The following is a 19,567-nucleotide window of genomic DNA, read 5'->3' on the forward strand; positions in this document are numbered from 1 at the left end:
CTCTGCCACTTGAACCACAGTGCCACTTCCAGGTTTTTTTGAGTAGTTTATTGGAGATAAGAGTGTCACAGACTTTTCTGTTTGGGCTGGCTTTGAACCATGAACCTCAGATCTCAGCCTTCTACGTAGCTAAGATTATAGGCATGAGCCACCAGTACCCAGCTCTCTGCTACTTTTTTTACGCTGACCTTGATCTTCTACCTTTCTCTTCCCCAGTAGCTATGAGGCTTACAGGTGTGAACCATCATGCCTGGTTAATACTGTCTACATGTATACTGTATATGTTTTTTTTTTTTTTTTGCCAGTCCTGGACCTTGGACTAAGGGCCTGAGCACTGTCCCTGGCTTCTTTTTGCTCAAGGCTAGCACTCTGCCACTTGAGCCACAGTGCCACTTCTGGCCATTTTCTATATATGTGGTGCTGGGGAATCGAACCCAGGGCTTCATGTATACGAGACAAGTGCTCTTGCCACTAGGCCATATTCCCAGCCCCTGTATACTGTATATGTATATGCATATATTATTATAGTTGCTGTTTGACATGGAATCTCAGCTTGTTGCCCAAGATGTGTTTTCTTTTATCTCTATCCTTAGATCTCAACCTCTGAGTAGCCAGGATTACAGGTGTGAGCCACTGGTACCGGTTCCTGTTTTTTTTATTTTATTTTATTTTATTTTTGTTTGTTTTCAGTGCTAGAAATTGACTGGTGCTTGAGTACTCTATCACCTGAACCATTCCCCAGACCTTTTGCTTTTTCAGGTAGGTTGTTTTGTTTTTTCTTTCCTGTTATCAGGGTTTAAACCCAGGGCATCTTGCTTGCTTAGCTGACATTCTACCACTTAAGCCATATTTACAGCCTGGCTTTTTTTTTTTTTTTTTTTTTTTTTTTTTTGCCAGTCCTGGGTCTTCAACTCAGGGCCTGGGAACTGTGCCTAGCTTCTTTTGCTCAAGGCTAGTGCTCTACCACTTGAGCCACAGCTCCACTTCTGGCTTTTTCTGCTTATGTGGTACTGAGGAATCAAACCTGGGGCATCATCATGCATGCTAGACAAGCCATCTACGACTAAGCCACATTCCCAGCTACAGCCTGGCTTTTGCTGGTTATTTTGAAGATGGAGTGTTACAGACTTTTCTGGCAGTGCTAGCTTTAGACCTTGATGCTCCCAACCTCAGCCTCCTGAGTAGCTAGGATTACAGGGCTGAACTACCAGTGCCTGTCTTCAGATAGGTCTTGTGCTAACTTTGCCTGGATTAACCTTGGACTGTGTGATTCTACAACCTCTGATTGTGACTTGCTGGGATAAGAGGCATGCATCAACAAACACAACTCCAAATCTTATATTCACATACTCTACTGACAATGGTTATTTTCCATAGAAGTTCTCCCAAAACTTTGTTGCTTAGGACTCTTTTTCTAGGACAAAGTTAGAGGGTCTCATCCCCCTTTTTAAATTGTAAAGAGTTTATTTAGTTAAAAAAAACAACAAGTAAAGGCTACTCAGGACAGTAAGCAGTGGAACCTGGAAACTGGTTGTCCACCATGGGGTCAGGGAGCAGCTATTTTGTATTGTCTCTACCCACCTTTTTTCCCTTCCCATTTGGTAGTTTGTCAGATGGTGATTGGCTTGTTTGAAACAAGCCAGACCCTCCCCTGAGTGGTGGCTTATAGGAGGACTGGACTGGTTTATGGCAAGACCTAAGACTCTCCTCTAGATTTTCTACTCTTCACTTGCATTCCCCTTCTCTCCCCTCCTCTCCTCTTTCTTCCTCTCCTTCTGTTAGGAATAGGGCTTGAACTGTCACTCTGCCACTTTAACCACACCCCCACTTCCATCTTTTTGCTGGTTAATTAGAGGCAGGAGTTTAACAGATTTGTCTCTATGGCCTGGTAAGGAACTGAGATTCTCAATTTCAGCCACCCCTGTAGCTAGGATCATAGGCATGAGCCACGAACATCCAGTCTTTCTTTCCTTCCTTCTTTCTTTCCTTCCTTCTTTCCTTCCTTCCTTCTTTCCTTCTTTCCTTCCTTCCTTCCTTCCTTCCTTCCTTCCTTCCTTCCTTCCTTCCTTCCTTCCTTCTTCCCTCCCTCCTTCCATCCCTCTCTCCCTACCTTCCTTTCTTTTCTTTTTGCCTGTCCTGGGGCTTGAACTCAGGGCCTGAGCACTGTCCTTGGCTTCTTTTTGCTCAAGTCTAGCACTCTACCTCTTGAGCCACAGTGCCACTTCTGGCCTTTTGTATATATGTGGTGCTGAGGAATCAAACCCAGGGCTTCATATATACGAGGCAAGCACTCTTGCCTCTAGTCCATATTCCCAGACCAAATATGGAGTGTTTTAAGAATTGTGTACATGTGTAGGCTCATCTGTGTGTAAACTGTAGTCAGGAGTGTGGGTGTTTATTTCAGAATGTGGGGCTTATGACAGACTATATTTTCCAGGAGGAGCTGCCATGATACAGCCCATCCATCATGCTCTCTTTATAATTGTAAGTTGACATCCTCCCACAGAGAGGTGGGGCCTCTTTGCTCTCCTAGTGTGGGCAGACCTTGTGACTCCCTCAACCAAAAGAGTATGGTAGAATTGATGCTACATGACTTTTGAAGCTACAGCATAAAGTGCCATGCAATTTTATGCCTTGTTCTCACAGGATGCTCATCCTTGGAAATCAATCACCAAAGTGTGGGGAGTCCCCTCTGAAACTCACAATGAAATTCAATAGGATTGAGAAATGAGGCCTAAAGCTGGGCGCTGGTTGCTCACTCCTGTGATTCAAGGTGCTTACGCAGGAGGTTGAGATCTGAGGATCATGGTTTGAAGCAAGCCCATGGCAAGAAAGTCTGGGAGGCTCTTTTCTCCAATTAACTACTCAAAAGCTGGAAGTGGAGCAGTGGCTCAAATGGCACAGTATTGGCCTTGAGCAAAATAGTTGAAGGATACCCAGGCTAAGTTCAAGCCATAGTACCAACATACACATGCACACACATACAAAGAGATGGAAATTTTCAGGTCCTGAAATTTTCTTCACCCTCAAGAATACATAAATGCCATTACCGACGGAATAGGTTGGTTTTTTTCTTTTGTCCGTTGTGGGGCTTGAACTTTGGGCCGGGACTCTGTCCCTCAGCAGTTCAGCTCAAGGCTAGTGCTCTACCACTTGAGCCACAGGGCTACTTTTGGTTTTCTGGTGGTTAATTGGAGATAAGAGTCTCATGGACTTTCCTGCCTGGGCTGGCTTTGAGCTGCTATCCTCAGATCTCAGCCTCCTGAGTAGCTAGGATTACAGGCATGAGCCACAGGCGTCTGGCTAGGTTAGTTTGAGAGGGAGTGTAAGGGCTGACCTGAAAACTGGAGTAACTAAATATAAGTTTTAGTGTTAAAATTATAACAGCTTCTAAACCCTGGTGATGACTCCATGCTAGAGGGCTGCACCCCCACCCCCCGTGAGACTAGTTTCTTGTAGTTTGACATTTAAAAATGTAGGGAGCACTTGTTCACCTCTATACCTGGGTAGCAACCATCGTAATGGACAGTAAAAAATGACCATAGTCATAGACTATAGAAATAACCATAATAGTAGTAGAAATGCCATGGTAACTGTCGGGTTGGTTTACTTATGATTGAATACTGGATTGTTATAGCCCACTCAAGCTTGCTTAGTGGTAATGGGGAAACATGGTTGCAATTGTTAAAATAAAGTTGGTACTAGTTCAGCCTGACCGCAATATTCTGCTTCTGTAAACGGCTTGCTTAACCCATTTGTGACTTGCTCTACCCCCGTACTAACCCCCTGCATCAGTGCTACATGACCACCTGTTGTCAATTCCTGATATCAAGGCCAGTTCCCGATATCAAAGCCAAAATAGAGAACTGAAAGGGTAGATAGCCAATAGAAATAGGACAAGACTTGCTTGCTAAATGCCGTCCAATCAAGTATCTGCCAAGTTGGAAATACCCTGCCCCTGTTGTAATCACAATAAAAACTCTGCCTATCTGAGGGTCGGGGCTCTCAATCCAGATCTGCTGTGTCCGTGACGGTTGGGAGTCCAGGCTCGAGCTTGCAATAAAGACTCTCGTGTGTTTGCATCGGTATCGGCTCCTTGGTGGTCTTTGGGGACCGGAAATCTGGCATAACAGAAATAGTTAAAAAGAGAATCTATCCCCTCCTTTTTTGCTCTTTCACACACGCTCAGTTGCCTTTCCACTGTGGAATGACATCACTAGGTGTCTTGCATTTGTCAGTCTTCAAAATCATAGCCAAATAAAAATTTTTTCATTAGAAAATATCTAGCCTGTAGCATTCTGTTATATCAATAGAAAATGGACTAAAAGTCCAAGCAGTTACATGGAGAGGCCATTTTTCAGTGTCCTGGCTAACCACAGCAGCTGATATTCCAGCTAACAGCCAGCACTAACTGCTAGCCCATCCTTAAGCATCTTGCCTTAGACAAACCACCCCAATTCTGATAGCATATGAAACAGAGTAGTGGATTTTTCCCTGGAAAATCCTGCCCAAACTGCTAAATAAGTTAGTTTTTTTGGTGTTTCTTTCTTTTTTTTTTTTGCCAGTCCTGGAGCTTGAGCTCAGGGCCTGAGCACTGTCCTTGGCTTCTTTTTGCTCAAGGCTAGTACTCTGCCACTTTAGCAACAGGTCCACTTCCAGCCTTTTCTGTTTATGTGGTGCTGAGAATTGAACCCAGAGCTTCATGCATGCTAGGCAAGCATTCTATCACATTCCCAGCCCCAAGTTAATGTTGTTTTAAGCTACTAAATTTGATGATGCTTTGTTATTCAGTGATGGATAACTAGAACATGGCTATAGCTGTGTCTTCTTTGAGTGTGTGTATTCCTGTGGTTCCATGCTTTTGTGGGTGCCTGTAGGCAGTGCCTTTCCTCAGGCATCTGTGCACACAAATAGGCGTGTGGTTAAAGGTGCTTCTGGAGACAGACATAGATCTTGGAGCTTTGCTTTGGCCTCAGTGGGGTGCTGTTTGGTAAGAACACTTTGAAATCTTGTCTGTCTTCGGAGTCTCTTCAGTGTTTTTTCTTTGAACCATAAAAAGCCTACTTAGCTGAGAGCTGATACAGCTTAAATATACTGACCTTTCTCTGGCCCAAGCACCTTAGCACTGCCAAAGCCTTCTAGCAGGTAGGCTGCTTCCGTCCAGAGCCATCACATCCTTTCTCTGACTTTGAGGTCTTCAGAAATCAAGCAGAACAGAGAAATATGCAGCCATTGGAATCCTTGAAGTCTGTTGGGGTGGAAAGACCTAGAATTCTTGACTGACACCAATGAAACAACTGATAGTAGCTCTGTGTATCTGAAGCCCAAGGGGAAAGTAATCTAGTCTCTGTCATGCTTTGGCTATTCCATCTGAGTATTGGCCAGGCAGTGGAGGATCCCGGTCTAGTCCTCTTTTTGTTGTTGTTGTTGTTTTAATGCCCCTTAGTTTTTTGCTTCATTTCGCTTTATTGGGACTGCTCTTGCTCTTGCACTGCCTTCCAGGGCCTCTAAGATACAATTGCCCGTGACAGTGTTCTTCTGTGACGGAAATGTTCTGTAATCTTCACTGTCCAATATGGTAGCTAATAGCCACATAGTAACAGCATAGTTCTGAATAGCTTAGAAAAGGAAATTTTTGGTAAATGTGAAAATGGGGACATAGACCTCACAGGAGTGTCGGGACCAAACAGCAGAATGTGAAACTGTAGTATGACCAGAGTCTGAACATACTTAGAGCTTTTTGTTAATAGTTCTATAAAATGGCACTTGCTGGGCTGTTGTTATTTACATCTCTGTGTTTTTGGTTTGACCCTAAAGTCTTTGAGCTAAGAACCCAGCAGGACTGTTTCACAGCTGCATTTCCATGGCCATACCACCATTCAGGTATTTTGGTTGTTAATTGTCAGTGACTTTTCTGCCCAGACTAGCTTTGAACCATAAATCTTTTATATCAGCTTCCTCAATAGTTAATATTACAGGTGTGAGTCCCCTGTAACTGGCTCAGACTGGATAATTAAAAAAAACATGAATTTATTGCTTATAGTTCTAGAAAATGTGAAGTCCACAATCAAATTGTTGGGCTGGGAACGTGGCTTAGTGGTAGAGTGCTTGCCTAGCATTCATGAAGCCCTGGGTTCAATTCCTCAGTACCACATAAACAGAAAAAGCCTGAAGTGGTGCTGTGGCTCAAGAGGTAGAGTGCCAGTCTTGAGCAAAAGAGCTAAGGGAGTCTGCCCTGGATGTCTCTCCCCGCTTAGTAACCAGGGAAAGTGTTTTATACTTTTCTTACAACCTGGCACTACCCACTCAACTATTGGAAAGGGGTTTGTTCTCCTTCCCTAGGTTTCTGTAATTTGCTAAGAGGTTGTGAAATCATTTCCCACCTGCTTGAAGTAAACATAATCAAGAAAGTAAATTGAATGCTGGAACCTCACTTTATCAGAGAAAGGAAAGAAACTCTGGAGGTTGATGGCTCTTGGAGAATGCCTACTATTTGAGGACACTGTTTTTGAGTTATCATTTCTCCCACTCAACAATAACCAGGAATCTGTAACTGGGCTCTGAGGGCAATAGTGAATACTAGTCAGGTTTAGCCTTTCTTGGTTTCACAACCTCTGAGCAAATTTAGCTTGAATTCCCAGCTCTACCATTTCCTGGCAGCATGACCTTGTATAAATTATTTAGCTTCTGTGAGCTTCACTGACAGTACTATTTATAAAAAGTGGGTGGCAATACCTATCGGGAAATTATGAGAAATAAATGTACATATTTGATATTTGCAGCATCTTGCAAATATAAAACAGTCAGTGGTAGAGTAGAACTGCAGGCGACCTGTTTATTTTTAAAAATAATTGATGGTTTTCGAGACTTGCACAATATACATTTACATAAAGCGAGCGAGTTACAGGTGGTTTATTTTGCATGAATTCTCAAAGGACTATTTATTGAGATTCAGTTTGTCACAACTGAGTAATTGCTTATTTTTTACCTCCCATGCCCTCAGGATTATTTCTGAAAAATCTTTCTGTTAGAAATAACTTAAGATCTTGGGAAATCAAAGAGGAAACTTTCAAGTTCTAGCTTGGAAGTAAAAGTAGGCCTGTGAGTATCTCTCAGACTTCTTTCTCTAGCGGAGGGACACAAGGCTAAGTTCAGGCTAACTTCGATTTCTGCGGAGGAAGACGGTAGCGGGTGAGGCCCAACCGAAGCTGGAGGAAGGCGGGGCTAGCAACTCCAGAGAGCGTGGCCGTCGCTGGGGGTTCTGGCAGGCTCCTATTGGGCAGGGAGCGAGTGACGTAATAGCCGCGCGCTCACAGGTTCCTACAGTCGGCGCGGCGTTTGCGGAGGGGGAGCTGGTTGCCGTGGTGGCCGCCTGGCATTGTGGGGGATTGTGTCTGCCCCTCGGCTGCCGTGCCGAAAGCCGAAGGTAGGGGCGGTGAGGGCTGCTGGGCCCTGGAGTTGGGCGGAGGGCGCCGGCCGTCCCGGCCACCTGCCGCCTGCAGTAACGGCGCCTTCCCAGCTGTGTGCTGGGGTCCCCACACGACCCTTGCTGGCACCTCTGCGCTCCGTGTAGGCCGCAGGCGCCCAAGCTGAGAGCCGCGTCGCCCGCCTGTCTCACGCGGAAACCTCTTAGTAACCCTTTCGACGCCAGGCGAGAGGGCGGTGGCTTTGGGCACCACGTCGGCTTTCCTTCGCTAGCCCCTTCTTGACCTCTGTTCTCCGTTCACAGACGAGGTGAAAGAGGTGTTGGTTGCTGAGACCTCCAGTGTAGCATTTTGGTCTCGGCCAGGACTTTGAGTCTCGTCACCATATGGAATCGTGCCCTTGCTCCCTTCGTATTTTCACTCCCCCCCTTGTGTGTTTTCCTTTATCTTGGCAGGTGGAAGACCTAGCTTTCGTGCAGAAATCACAGTGTTTCTCGTGTCTCAAATCGCGTAGGGAATTTATGCACAACCTTTAGACCAACCCCAGGAATTTAAGATGGAGCGTATGTCCTTGCACTCGCCATCCATCCCAGGTGGTTCTTACTTAGGTGGCTCCTAATCCTGGTTTTGACGGAAAAGGACAGGAATCAAGAAATGCCCGTCAGCTGGGAAGCCAGTAGATTTCTTAAGATTGTTAGGTTGCCTTGAAAAAAATACATGGACCCACATAGAAGGTCAATTTTCTAATAAATGCTTAATGTCTGCCTTTCCTGCTTTAATAAAACGAAACTACAAACTGCTTTGAGGAATGGTTAGCTCAACCACGACTAATTGCGCAGGAGAAAAATCCTCCATATTTGCTAAGAGCTGATGTGTTTTGACAGTGGAACGACTTTGTGTGTGTATGTGTTTGTGTCTTTTTAGCTCTCACTGCAACCAAAGTTTGTTTCTTGCCAGTCCTGGGCCTTGAACTCAGGGCCTGAGCACTGCCCCTGGCTTCTTTTTGTTCAAGGCTAGCATTCTACCACTTGAGCCACAGCTCTACTTAAGGCTTTTTCCGTTTATGTGGTGCCGAGGAATCGAACTCAGGGCTTCAGGCATGCTAGGCAAGCACTCTATCACTAAGCCATATGCCCTGCCTGGTTCCCTCCCCTCCCCCCCCTTTTTTTCTGATAAAAGTAGTTAGATTTGGCGATAGGGCATAATAATAAGATGTTTGTGTAATATGGGTAGGAACTTAAGAAGTTGTTTGTGGCTTCAGTTGGGAACAAGACTTGGAGTTTTAAGATGCTGTTGCTATATAGATTCACCTTAACCTTTCTTTGAAATGTTTAGTGAATTTAATATAGGGTGCTTTTCTCATGAAACTAGCACTAGGAAAGACTGTCCTTGTTTTACTGATGGTAGGAATGTGGAATATTTTTAGGAGGAAGGAATGAAAAATTGCTTGGAACTTTTATACTGTTTTCTTTTTGCCAGTCCTGGGGTTTGAACTCAGGGCCTGAGCACTGTCTACGAGCCTCTTTGTACTCAAGGCTAGTCATCTTTCACTTCAGCCACAGCTCCATTTCCAGTTTTCTCTGAGTAGTTTACTGGAGTCTCTCAGACTTTTCTGCCTGGGCTGGCTTCTAACTGTGATCCTCAGATCTCAGCCTTCTGAGTAAGTAGGGGTACAGGCATGAGCCACTGGCACCAAGACGTTGATAGAGTTTTCTTTATTTTCTCTGTTGTTTTCTGAATATCAATTTTACTTCTCTGTAGAGGCATGGTATGTTTTATGACTAAGAAAAACACTAATGAAGTGAAAATGAAGAGTAATAAAACATTTTAGAGTAATAAACACACCAGAATCTAATTTTCCAGTGCTTATCTTCTTTAGAGTGGTGACACGGCTATTATTCAAAGCAGTTTTGAAAATCTATATCTGGATTGTTTTCAGAGACATTTTATATGAAAGACCAGGCTCATTATGCTTTTTTTTTTTTGCAAGTCCTGGGCCTTGGACTCAGGGCCTGAGCACTGTCCCTGGCTTCTTTTTGCTCAAGGCTAGTACTCTACCACTTGAGCCACAGCACCACTTCTGGCCATTTTCTGTATATGTGGTGCTGGGGAATTGAACCCAGGGTTTCATGTAAGCACTTTTGCCACTAGGCCATATCCCCAGCCCAATATTATGCTTTTTAAAAATACACTGAATATTACATGATTAAGCACCCTTGTCACCTGATTTGTCTTCAGATAAACATGACCCTTGGGTTTTTAAGATGATATTGCCACACACTGTCTTAATAGTGGCCATAACAGATTTTTGGAGTGTGGGAAACATAAGTTTTAATTCTGAATCTACCACTTATTACCCATATAATCTTGGGTAAGTTACGTTACCTGAGTTACTGTTTTCCTTTGCATAAAATAAGAATAATATTTTGAAGAGTAGTTAAGTGAGGCAATACATGTGAAAACTCTTAGGATATAGGACTGCAAGAAATGTTTTATTTTTCTCAAAATTTATTTTTTTCTCCATCTTGTTTTTGTTGAAATTCATGGGACCAAATTGGGGTCTTATAAATATGCTAAGCATACATTCTTCTACTGAGCTACAACTCTAGTCTGAAGATTTGATATTAAAGAGAAAATTTAGAAAACAACAGTTTCTGAAGGGAAGCTGTACCTTTTTCTAAGAATGTAAATGCTTCTCTCTCTCTCTCTCTCTCTCTCTCTCTCTCTCTCTCTCTCTCTCTCTCCCTCTCTCTCCCTCTCTCTCCCTCTCTCTCCCTCTCCCTCTCCCTCTCCCTTTCCCTCTCTCCCTCTCCCTCCCTCCCTCTCTCCGTATTCTGACTTGATCATTCTCTTGCCTGAACATTTTTTTTTTTTTTTTGTCAGTCCTGGGGCTTGGACTCAGGGCCTGGGCATTGTCCTTGAGCTTCTTTTGCTCAAGGCTAGCTCTCTACCACTTGAGCCACAGTACCACTTCTGGCTTTTTCTGTTTATGTGGTACTGAGGAATGGAACCCAGGGCTTCATGCATGCTAGGCAAGCAGTCTACCACTAAGCCACATTCCCAGCCAGAATCTGAGCATTCTTACAGAGTTGCTCCTTGTTTGTGTATTCTTGGGGATTTTTCTTATATATTTGTAGTTTCATACTCTGACCTGGTCATTCTGTTGTCTCCATTTTCTAACCCAAGTGAAGCTGTGCTGCAGAAGGCAGCCGCCAGTCCTTGTAGTAAACATCTTCAGGAAAGCTAGTCTGAACATTCCTTGATTGTGTATTCCTGGGGATTTTCCTCAGCAGTGGCACCAGCTGGTGCTTAGATCATGCTCTGTAGCATAGGCATATCTAACTGCTAGATCTGGTGTCAATTTAGACACCCATCCTTGTGGAGCTAATCTTTTCTCTTTCTGAGCAAGGATGAATACTTTATCCTTTCCTGAGTCAGTCTTAAGCTGCAAGCTTTAGTCTTCTACAGTAGAGAGCTTTGAATTTTAATTTTACGTGGTCTAGAGAGGGAATATTCTATCCCCTCCTTTTTTTCCCTTCTTTACATTCACTAGGTATGTTACTTCTGAGTAAGGGAAGCTGAGAATTGGTTGGTGTCATCCCAGTGAGGCTTTGGGTAACCCTTGATTCCTACAATAACTTGAGTTTGTCCTTTGTTTAAAAAAACCTTATAAAGTATTCAGTCTGCTGGATACATACAGAGAACCTCATGGAATATTCCTAACTTGTGAGGGTTTCCATTCGACATTTTGATTTGTGCAGTTTTCTTCTCTGTTGATAGGGAGAATCCAGTGGAAACAGAAATCTGTGTTTAGCCCAGACTTACAGTTCCTTCAGGTTTCACCAGGCAGTTCATAGACAAGAGAATGGTTGTGTTGACTGCTGGCAGAGTTTGCCAGCATCTTCCTAATCTTTCCAGCGGCTTTGGTGTTGAGAAAGTGGTATAGTCAATTCCTGAGTAACATTTTCTGCTAAGGCTTTGGAGGTCAGGGACTGAGAACTCTGAACATAGGGCTGAGCAAATGGAAAACGTCAGTCTGATCTCAGGAATGCTGCTGAAGTGCTGTTAATCCTCCATGACAACTACCATATTTCTTGGGTCATCTCATTTGTGAATGCCTTCCTTGACGTCTTCCATGAGAAAGGTAACTACACATTCACTTTTTTTCCCTTTTTTTTTTTCAAGATAGAGGAATTTCCCAGATGTAGGACTTTTAGTATGTGAATGGAGAAACTCCAGAGCAAATTGAGATAAATTAGTCATTCTACACATGACTTAATTACATCCATGCCAATTAACAAACATGCTGTTCAGATGCTAAGCTCTTTTGGGGTCATCTAATTATGTCCTCACCCTCCCCCAAACCAATTTTTACCCTCTTCCTGGTAATATCTGATGTTCTTTCTTTAGTCATCAAGGCCTGTTTTCTAACTTGAAGATGGAACTGTTGCATAAGCCCTTTCAGTCTCAAATACTGAGGAATGTTATCTATCTTATACCAACTTTTTAAGATAGTTGGCATATAAATTCCTCATTTTACAGATGAAGAAATTAAGGCTTAGTGAGACTATGGTTAAAAAATTTGGTATAAGCCAGGCATGGTAGTGTAAGGTAAGTAGAGTGGTCCATGCCTGAAGTCCTAGCTATAGGCTGAAACAAGAGAACTACTTCCTCTGAGTTTGAGACCAACCTGAATAACATAGTAAGACCCTGTCTTGAAGGAAAAAAAAAGGAAAAAATGAAAACAGGACTTAAGCCTGTTCTTTTTTCTCTTTCAAAAATTATTTACTAGATGTAAATTTTCTTTGTAAATGACATTACCTCATGAATGCTCTTTTACCTTCACCCTATGAGTCTGGCTCTGAACTGTGATCCTTGCTCTCAGCCTCAGTTTATTTCTTGTCTGCTGCTTTGGGGCTTCCTAGTCCTTCTTTTTCATAGTTGAGTCTTTTTCATAGTTTTGAGACTGAGGGTTCCTCAACTAGATGTTGGAATCTTAGGTTAGTGTCCTTGGTTTAGCTTACATTACATTTTACATCCACAGAGTGGGAAGGATATGTTTCTGAGATCTACTTACTGGTCCTGTAACTGAGTTTTGTTTCTACCTTTTAATGACTACTTCCTGTCATCATATGCAAAAGAGATCACACCAGCTTTGTAGACTGATTTCTACGTCTAGCCACATCATTCTCTGTTAAGTACTTTATCCTTTTGTGCCTTGTGCAGAGTTCTAAAAACTGAAAGAAGAATCCAAGATGCATCCAAAAGGTTTCATGAGGCTGATTTCAGTGAATTTTCTTTCTTTTTTTGGCTAGTCCTGGGCTTGAACTCAGGGCCTGAGCACTGTCCCTGGCTTCTTTTCACTCAAGTCTAGCACTCTACCTTGAGCTACAGTGCCACTTCTGGTTTTTTTTTTTAATATATGTGGTGCTGAGGAATTGAACCCAGGGCTTCATACATGCGAGGCAAGCATTCTACTGCAAAGCCACATTCCCAGCCCTCAGTGTACTTTTTAAGAGTCCCATGCTTCTATTGAGTTAGTCAATTAGTTAGGGAATTATTATTATTTTGTGGTATTGAGGTTTGAAGGTACACAACTGCTGGAGCCTTTCAGCCCCCTTCTGTTTTTATGCTCTGGTTGTTATCCTGGCCCTCCTCATTATCATCATTATTTTTATGCAGGTATTGGGTTTGAACTCACGGCTTTGCCTTCTTGCTTATCACTGGCACTGCTTAAGCCATACCTCCAGTTTCAGCTTTTTGTTGGTCAATTAGAGATGAGTCGCTTGTGTTTTTCTGCTAGGACAGGCTCTGAACTGTGATCCTTGATCTCAGCCTCCTGAATAGCTATGATTATAGGCATGAGGCACTAGTGCTTGGCTTGTTGTGATTATTTATTTCTTGATTGGTCCTGGGACTTGAGCTCTGGGCCTGGGCTCTGTCCCTGAGCCTTTCAGCTCATGGCTAGTGCTCTATCACTTGAGCCACAATGCCACTTTCGGTTTTCTGGTTGTTAATTGGAGATAAGAGTCTTTCCTGCCTGGGCTGGCTTTGAACCAGGGTCCTCAGATCTCAGCCTCAGTAGGTAGGATTACAGGTGTGAGTCACCGGTGCTCCGCCCTGTTGTGATTATTGTTGAAATAGGGTCTCCCTTATTGTTGGGCCAACCTGGACTATGATCTTCCTATTTATACTTCCCACCTTTACTGGGATGACAGGTGTGTACCACCATATGCAGCTTTGTCTGTTGAAATAGGGTTTTCCTGACTTATTTCAAATTGGGATCTTCCAGATCTGCCTCTCAAGTGGCTAAGATTACAGGTGTGAGCTACTGATGCCTAGTGTCAGTGATCTTTTAAATGGATATTTCTTTACCTCTGGGGATAATCTCATTCTTTATTTTTCTTATTTATTGTCAAAGTGATGTACACAGAGGTTACAGTTACATACGTTAGGCATTGGATACATTTCTTGTACTGTTTGTAACCTCCTCCCTCATTTCCCCCCTCCCCTTTTCCCTCTCCCCCCATGAGTTCAGTTAGTTTACACCAAATAGTTTTGCAAGTATTGCTTTTGTAGTCATTTGTCTTTTTATTCTGTGTCTCTCGATTTTGGTATTCCCTTTCTCTTTCTTAGTTCTAATGCCAGTATATACAGTTTCCAGTGTACTCAGATAAGATATAGTGATAGTGCAGGTACAACCACAGGAAGGGGATACAAGAGGATCACCAACAATAAATCTTATTCTTTAATACCTGTCATTTCTGTGAGACTCCCGTGGAGGAAACAGCTATCTGGCCAAACTTAATAAAAGTAGCAGACTTAAATCCAGCTAAAGTAGTAGAAAGTTGCCTGTAATCCTAGCTATTTAGGAGGCTGCGATCTGAGGATCAGAGTTCAAAATCAGCCCAAGCAGGAAAGCCTGTGAGACTTGTTTCCAAATAGCTACCAGAGCACTGGAAGAACCACTGTGGCTAGTGGTGGAGAGCTAGCCTTAAGCCAAAAAGCTCAGGGATAGCACCCAGACCCTGAGTTCAAGACCCATAACTGACCCCCCAAAAAGTAACAGAAAGTTTGACAATCAATGAAGACTCATTGGGGCTGGGAATATGGCCTAATGATAAAGTGCTCGCCTTGTATACATGAAGCCCTGGGTTTGATTCCTCAGCATTACATATATAGAAAAAGCTGGAAGTGGCGCTGTGGCTCAAGTGGTAGAGTGCTAGCCTTGAGCAAAAAGCCAGGGACAGTGATCAGACCCTGAGTTCAAGCCCTAGGGCTGGCAAAAAACAAAACAATCAATAAAGACTCGTTGATTGGTTGTGCTTTAAGTCCAATGGATGGGAGGTATTGGGTGTTTCAAGGGACAAGTCCTTTTTTTTTTTTTTTTTGCCAGTCCTAAGGCTTGGACTCAGGGCCTGAGCACTGTCCTGGCTTCTTTTTGCTTAAGGTTAGCACTCTGCCACTTGAGTCACAGCGCCATTTCTGGCCTTTTCTATGTATGTGGTGCTGAGGAATCGAACCCAGGGTTTCAAGGCAAACACTCTTGCCACTAGGCCATATTCCCAGTCTGAAGGGCCAATTCCTAAGCAAAGTATTTTGGGCAACATCATCTTTCCCTCATCTTACAGGGCATTGGGTTTGACTGTATTAATAAAGAAAAGTCACCCTTATTTTTGGTCCCCCCTTTGATATCTGTCATAGGTTTCTTCCTATTGGTATACCCATTTCTGGTCTTTGTGCAAGGTCAGGGAGACATATATTTGCCCAGGTTTTGTGCTACAATTGACTTTTTTTTTCTACCTTTAAGATTATACTCCCTTGTACAATTAATGTACTTGTTGAGTAAGAGTGGGGAAAATGCCTCTGAAGTCCTCCCATTGTACTTAACCTCAAAACGAGTTAAAAATCTGAATACTGTAAATATAGCTTTATTCTTGCTTTTTTAAATGAAACAAGATAAAAACTTATTATTTTGAGGAAAAGCCAATCTGAATTAGAAAAACAGAATTAAAACGTTTTTAGGGAAATGCCAATCTTAAATTTTTTGGCAACCCTGAAATCTTTCTTGTCTAATTGCTTCTTTCATTTCCTCTTACTGTGCTTCTGAGTTACTAAAGATACTTCTTGCTATTATATGCTTCACATTCTTCTAGGACATGTATGCCACTGCTGTTTTGGGTCTTCATATATGTAGTTCTGATTAGTGAATACTTAGGCTTGGATACCTTCAATGGCACCCACTGGCCATTGGATACATTTCAAATGTGTAAAATTGTCTTGGTGTTCCAAGCCTCTGGCATCTATTCCTATCCTACCATTTGAAGGATACACTCTTTTTTTTTTTTTTTTTTGCCAGTTCTGGGTCTTTGAACTGAGGGCCTAAGCACTGTCCTGACTTCTTTTTGCTTGAGGCTAGCACTCTACCTCTTGAGCCATAGCACCACTTCAAGCTTTTTCTGTTTATATGTGATGCTGAGGAACGGAACCCAGGGCTTCATGCATGCTAGGCAAGCACTCTACCACTAAGCCACATTCCCAGCCCTTAAATTATCCACTCTTAAATCATGTATCACTGCTCACATGCCGTCTTTCCTCCTGATGAATTGGTCCATGTGGTCCTCTAAGCTTGCCTCATGCTTGTGTTTTCTCTTGATATTAATACCTTGATTATAGAATTCACACTTTATTCTGATAGTTATATCTCTTATATGAGCTATGAGGACATAGGCTATATTTTATGTCTCTTACTGTAATGCTGAAATACACCCTTAGTAGTAGTTGAATGACTATATGAAAACCCAAGAAATGACAGCAATACTGTTGAAATCCCACTACTTTCCTGAAGCATTCTTTCTTCCTAGCCACAAAAAGCAGCATGTTGCTGGGGATATGGCCTAGTGGCAAGAGTGCTTGCCTCGTATACATGAGGCCCTGGATTCAATTCCCCAGCACCACATATACAGAAAATGGCCAGAAGTGGCGCTGTGGCTCAAGTGGCAGAGTGCTAGCCTTGAGCAAGAAGAAGCCAGGGACAGTGCTCAGGCCCTGAGTCCAAGCCCCAGGACTGGCCAAAAAAAAAAAAAAAAAAGCAGCATGTTCTGTTCCAAGCGTCCTCCATAACAGTTTGCTTCCTTAGAACATGTTTTAAGCTCCCTCCTTAAGAGGTTCCTGGGAGCAGAGACAGCATCGTTCATTTTTCTGTGGATGCTTACCCCTGAGCACCCCTGGCATGTAGATAGATTGTGTTTGATGAAGAGCCTTGTGAATGCAAGAGTCCTGCTATTTGGTCAGCTGAAGTACCTGTCAGTTCAGCTTTCTCAATCTTTTCCTGGATGGGGATCTCCACTTCAGATATTTTCAGGGGTGCAGGCAGAGAACAGTATGAGGCAATAGGGAATGGTGGCCTGTGTCAAACTGGAGTATTCAAGTGCTTTATGGAGGGCATTTGCATCTGTCATTGTCTTGGGTGAGCAAGGCTCTATTTCCTGATATCTCTCATTACAAGAGAAACCAGAAACCCAAATTTTCTTGTGTGAAGTCTCAAGGGACTGTCATGGCAATCTGTGGATCATATTTGATCTACAAGGGGCTGGGAATATGGCCTAGTGGCAAGAGTGCTTGCCTCCTACACATGAGGCTCTCGGTTTGATTCCCCAGCACCACATATATGGAAAATGGCCAGAAGGGGTGCTGTGGCTCAGGTGGCAGAGTGCTAGCCTTGAGCGGGAAGAAGCCAGGGATGGTGCTCAGGCCCTGAGTGCAAGGCCCAGGACTGGCCAAAAAAAAAACACAAAAAAAACCATATTTGATCTACAAGCTACTTATTGTGACTTGTTGGAAGATAGTATAATTTCTTGTATCTAAATTCCTGATGGAAGAATAAAGAGAGCAGATGACATAACTTGAAAGATCTTAGAGAAGTGTGGATGAAAGGCTAGCTTTGGTGGAATATCTTGTAATTTCCTTTCCCTTCTTCTTCCTTTCTCTCCCCTGCCTTCTTTTGTACCAGTACTGGGGCTTGACGTAGACCAAGGCCTTGGGCTCTGGTTAGGCCTATTCACTCACACTTGAGCCATGTCTCTATAGTGGTGAGTTGGAGATAAGAGTCTTGAGGTTTTGTCTGTTTAGGTTGACTTTGAACTGGGGTTCTCAGATTTCAGCCTTTGGTATATCTAGGATTCCAGGCATGAGCCCTGGAGCCCAGCAAAAGTGCCTTGTAATTTTATACAGGAGGTGACTTACATACTTGGGCTGGCTCTTTGGAACATATTCTGAATTCTATGCTTTATTCTCCATTGCATTCTGATTTCACTAGGCTATATAAAAGATGCTTTTGTCTCTAGAATGATGGTGACCCCAAGACCACTACGAGTTTTGCCCTATCTTTCCTGAGGCATGTTTCAGTTATTTGTGCTTCTGGCTGCTTGAAAGGGCCTGGTGGTTATGCTGGTATAGCATAAGGTCAGAGACCACTCCTGTTAATAACTTCTCTGAGAAGAAGCTCTGGGTAGACAAATACATCTAGAAGGGAAATATATTATATAAAATTGTTGCCTAAATGTGGCCAGCCAAAGGGCAAAGCACTTTAATACCCAGAAGGTTGTTTGTATCTCTGTGGAACCTTTTTCTTGGTGATATTTTATCTTATGGCTGTTTTTTTCTTTTGTAGTCTCCAACAGTGCTCACTTCCTGTCCTTACCTACTAGGACTGAGAAATGTTGCTTTCAATGGGCTCTCCAGCTGAAGCAGAAACTTGTCAACTGGAATATCTTTGGGGGGATATGTGGGAAACTGAAATTACAGGGTGGCTTTTGGTGAGGGATCTGGGATAATTAATAATAAGGGAGGAGAGAGACTGAATTTTCATTGTACATTTCTATACCTTTCCAAATTGAACCATATACATCATTATTATTACCATTACTACTATTACATTTGTGCTATTAGTTTTGGCAGTCCTGGGATTGGACTCAAAGCTTCAGTTGGGGATCCTATTAGCTTCATTCTGACTGGTCTTGTTCATTCTGTGTTGCTTCATATTATTTTCAATCAGAGAGAGCTATCTTTTCCCTAGGCATAGGGGACAGTGTTGTTTTGTGTTGTATTGGTCGTTTGCCAGCTTGTCTGTTCTGAAGTTAAGAGTAGAGTGTTGAGGCTGAAGGAGAAAGCCCCAAGGGCCATTACTACCTCAGCCATACATGTCCTAAGAGACTGCTCTTGGCACTGCCGAACATGTTCCTTTTCTCCTTGTTCATAGATTTTAATGTTCACTGGTTCCTCCTCCTCCTCTTTCTCCTCCTCTTTCTCCTCCTCTTTCTCCTCCTCTTTCTCCTCCTCTTTCTCCTCCTCTTTCTCCTCCTCTTTCTCCTCCTCTTTCTCCTCCTCCTCCTCCTCCTCCTCCTCCTCCTCCTCCTCCCCCCTCCTCCCCCCTCCTCCCCTCCTCCTCCCTCCTCCTCCTCCCTCCTCCTCCTCCCTCCTCCCTCCCCCTCCCTCCTCCTCCCTCCCCCTCCCTCCTCCTCCCTCCCCCTCCTTCCTTCCCCCTCTCACTCAGCCCTTTCCCTCCCCCTCCCCCTCCAACTTGGGGCTTGCATCCAGGGCCTAGGTGCTGTCCCTGAGCCTCTTTGTGTTCAAGGCTAGTGCACTACCACTTGAGCCACAGAGCCACTTCCAGCTTTTTCTAAGTAGTTTAGGAGATGAGAGCCTCATGGACTTTTCTACCTCGGCTGGCTTTGAACTATGATCCTCAGATCTCAACCTCCTGAGTAACTAGGATTATAGATGTGAGTCACTGGTGCCTGGCCTGACTGGTCATTTAAATTCACATAACCTTCTGTCCCCTCTCTGCCTTAAAAAATTCTGTGTGTTACAGAGATGAGAACAAAGCAGGACAGCTCTGGTCTCTTAGTGGGGTTTTTGTATTTTTAATGTAGCCTCACTGAGTTGCCTTCAGTAGGACTAATGTGTAATTCAGGCATTTTGATATTCTGCAGTCATAGAATCATTCCCAACCTTGTTTTTCATAAATAATGTGGCAGATAGATTCAGGAGCTTTGGCTGATGGGTTTCTTGACTTGCTTCTTTGCTTTGAGCTCCATTCTACGCAGGCCTCTGGTGGGCCCTGCATAAAGAGAGCCCCACAG

The 19,567-nt window shown here is 43.4% G+C and overlaps 1 protein-coding gene across 3 annotated transcripts in view; it reads left to right on the forward strand.

Annotated features, from left to right (window-relative positions):
- The first annotated feature begins 7,296 nt into the window (after positions 1–7,296).
- Positions 7,297–19,567, forward strand: part of Sil1 (SIL1 nucleotide exchange factor) — a 223,990-nt gene continuing 211,719 nt past the window's right edge. The window contains exon 1 of one of the 3 annotated variants that reach the window (XM_048331639.1): positions 7,297–7,426. The gene's annotated coding sequence lies outside the window, so the exon portion shown is untranslated. The remainder of the gene's footprint in view (positions 7,427–19,567) is intronic. The other 2 variants (XM_048331640.1, XM_048331638.1) reach the window with 2 other exon arrangements.

This window comes from Perognathus longimembris, chromosome 22, assembly GCF_023159225.1.
Source record: "Perognathus longimembris pacificus isolate PPM17 chromosome 22, ASM2315922v1, whole genome shotgun sequence".
NCBI classification, from domain to species: Eukaryota; Metazoa; Chordata; class Mammalia; order Rodentia; family Heteromyidae; genus Perognathus; species Perognathus longimembris.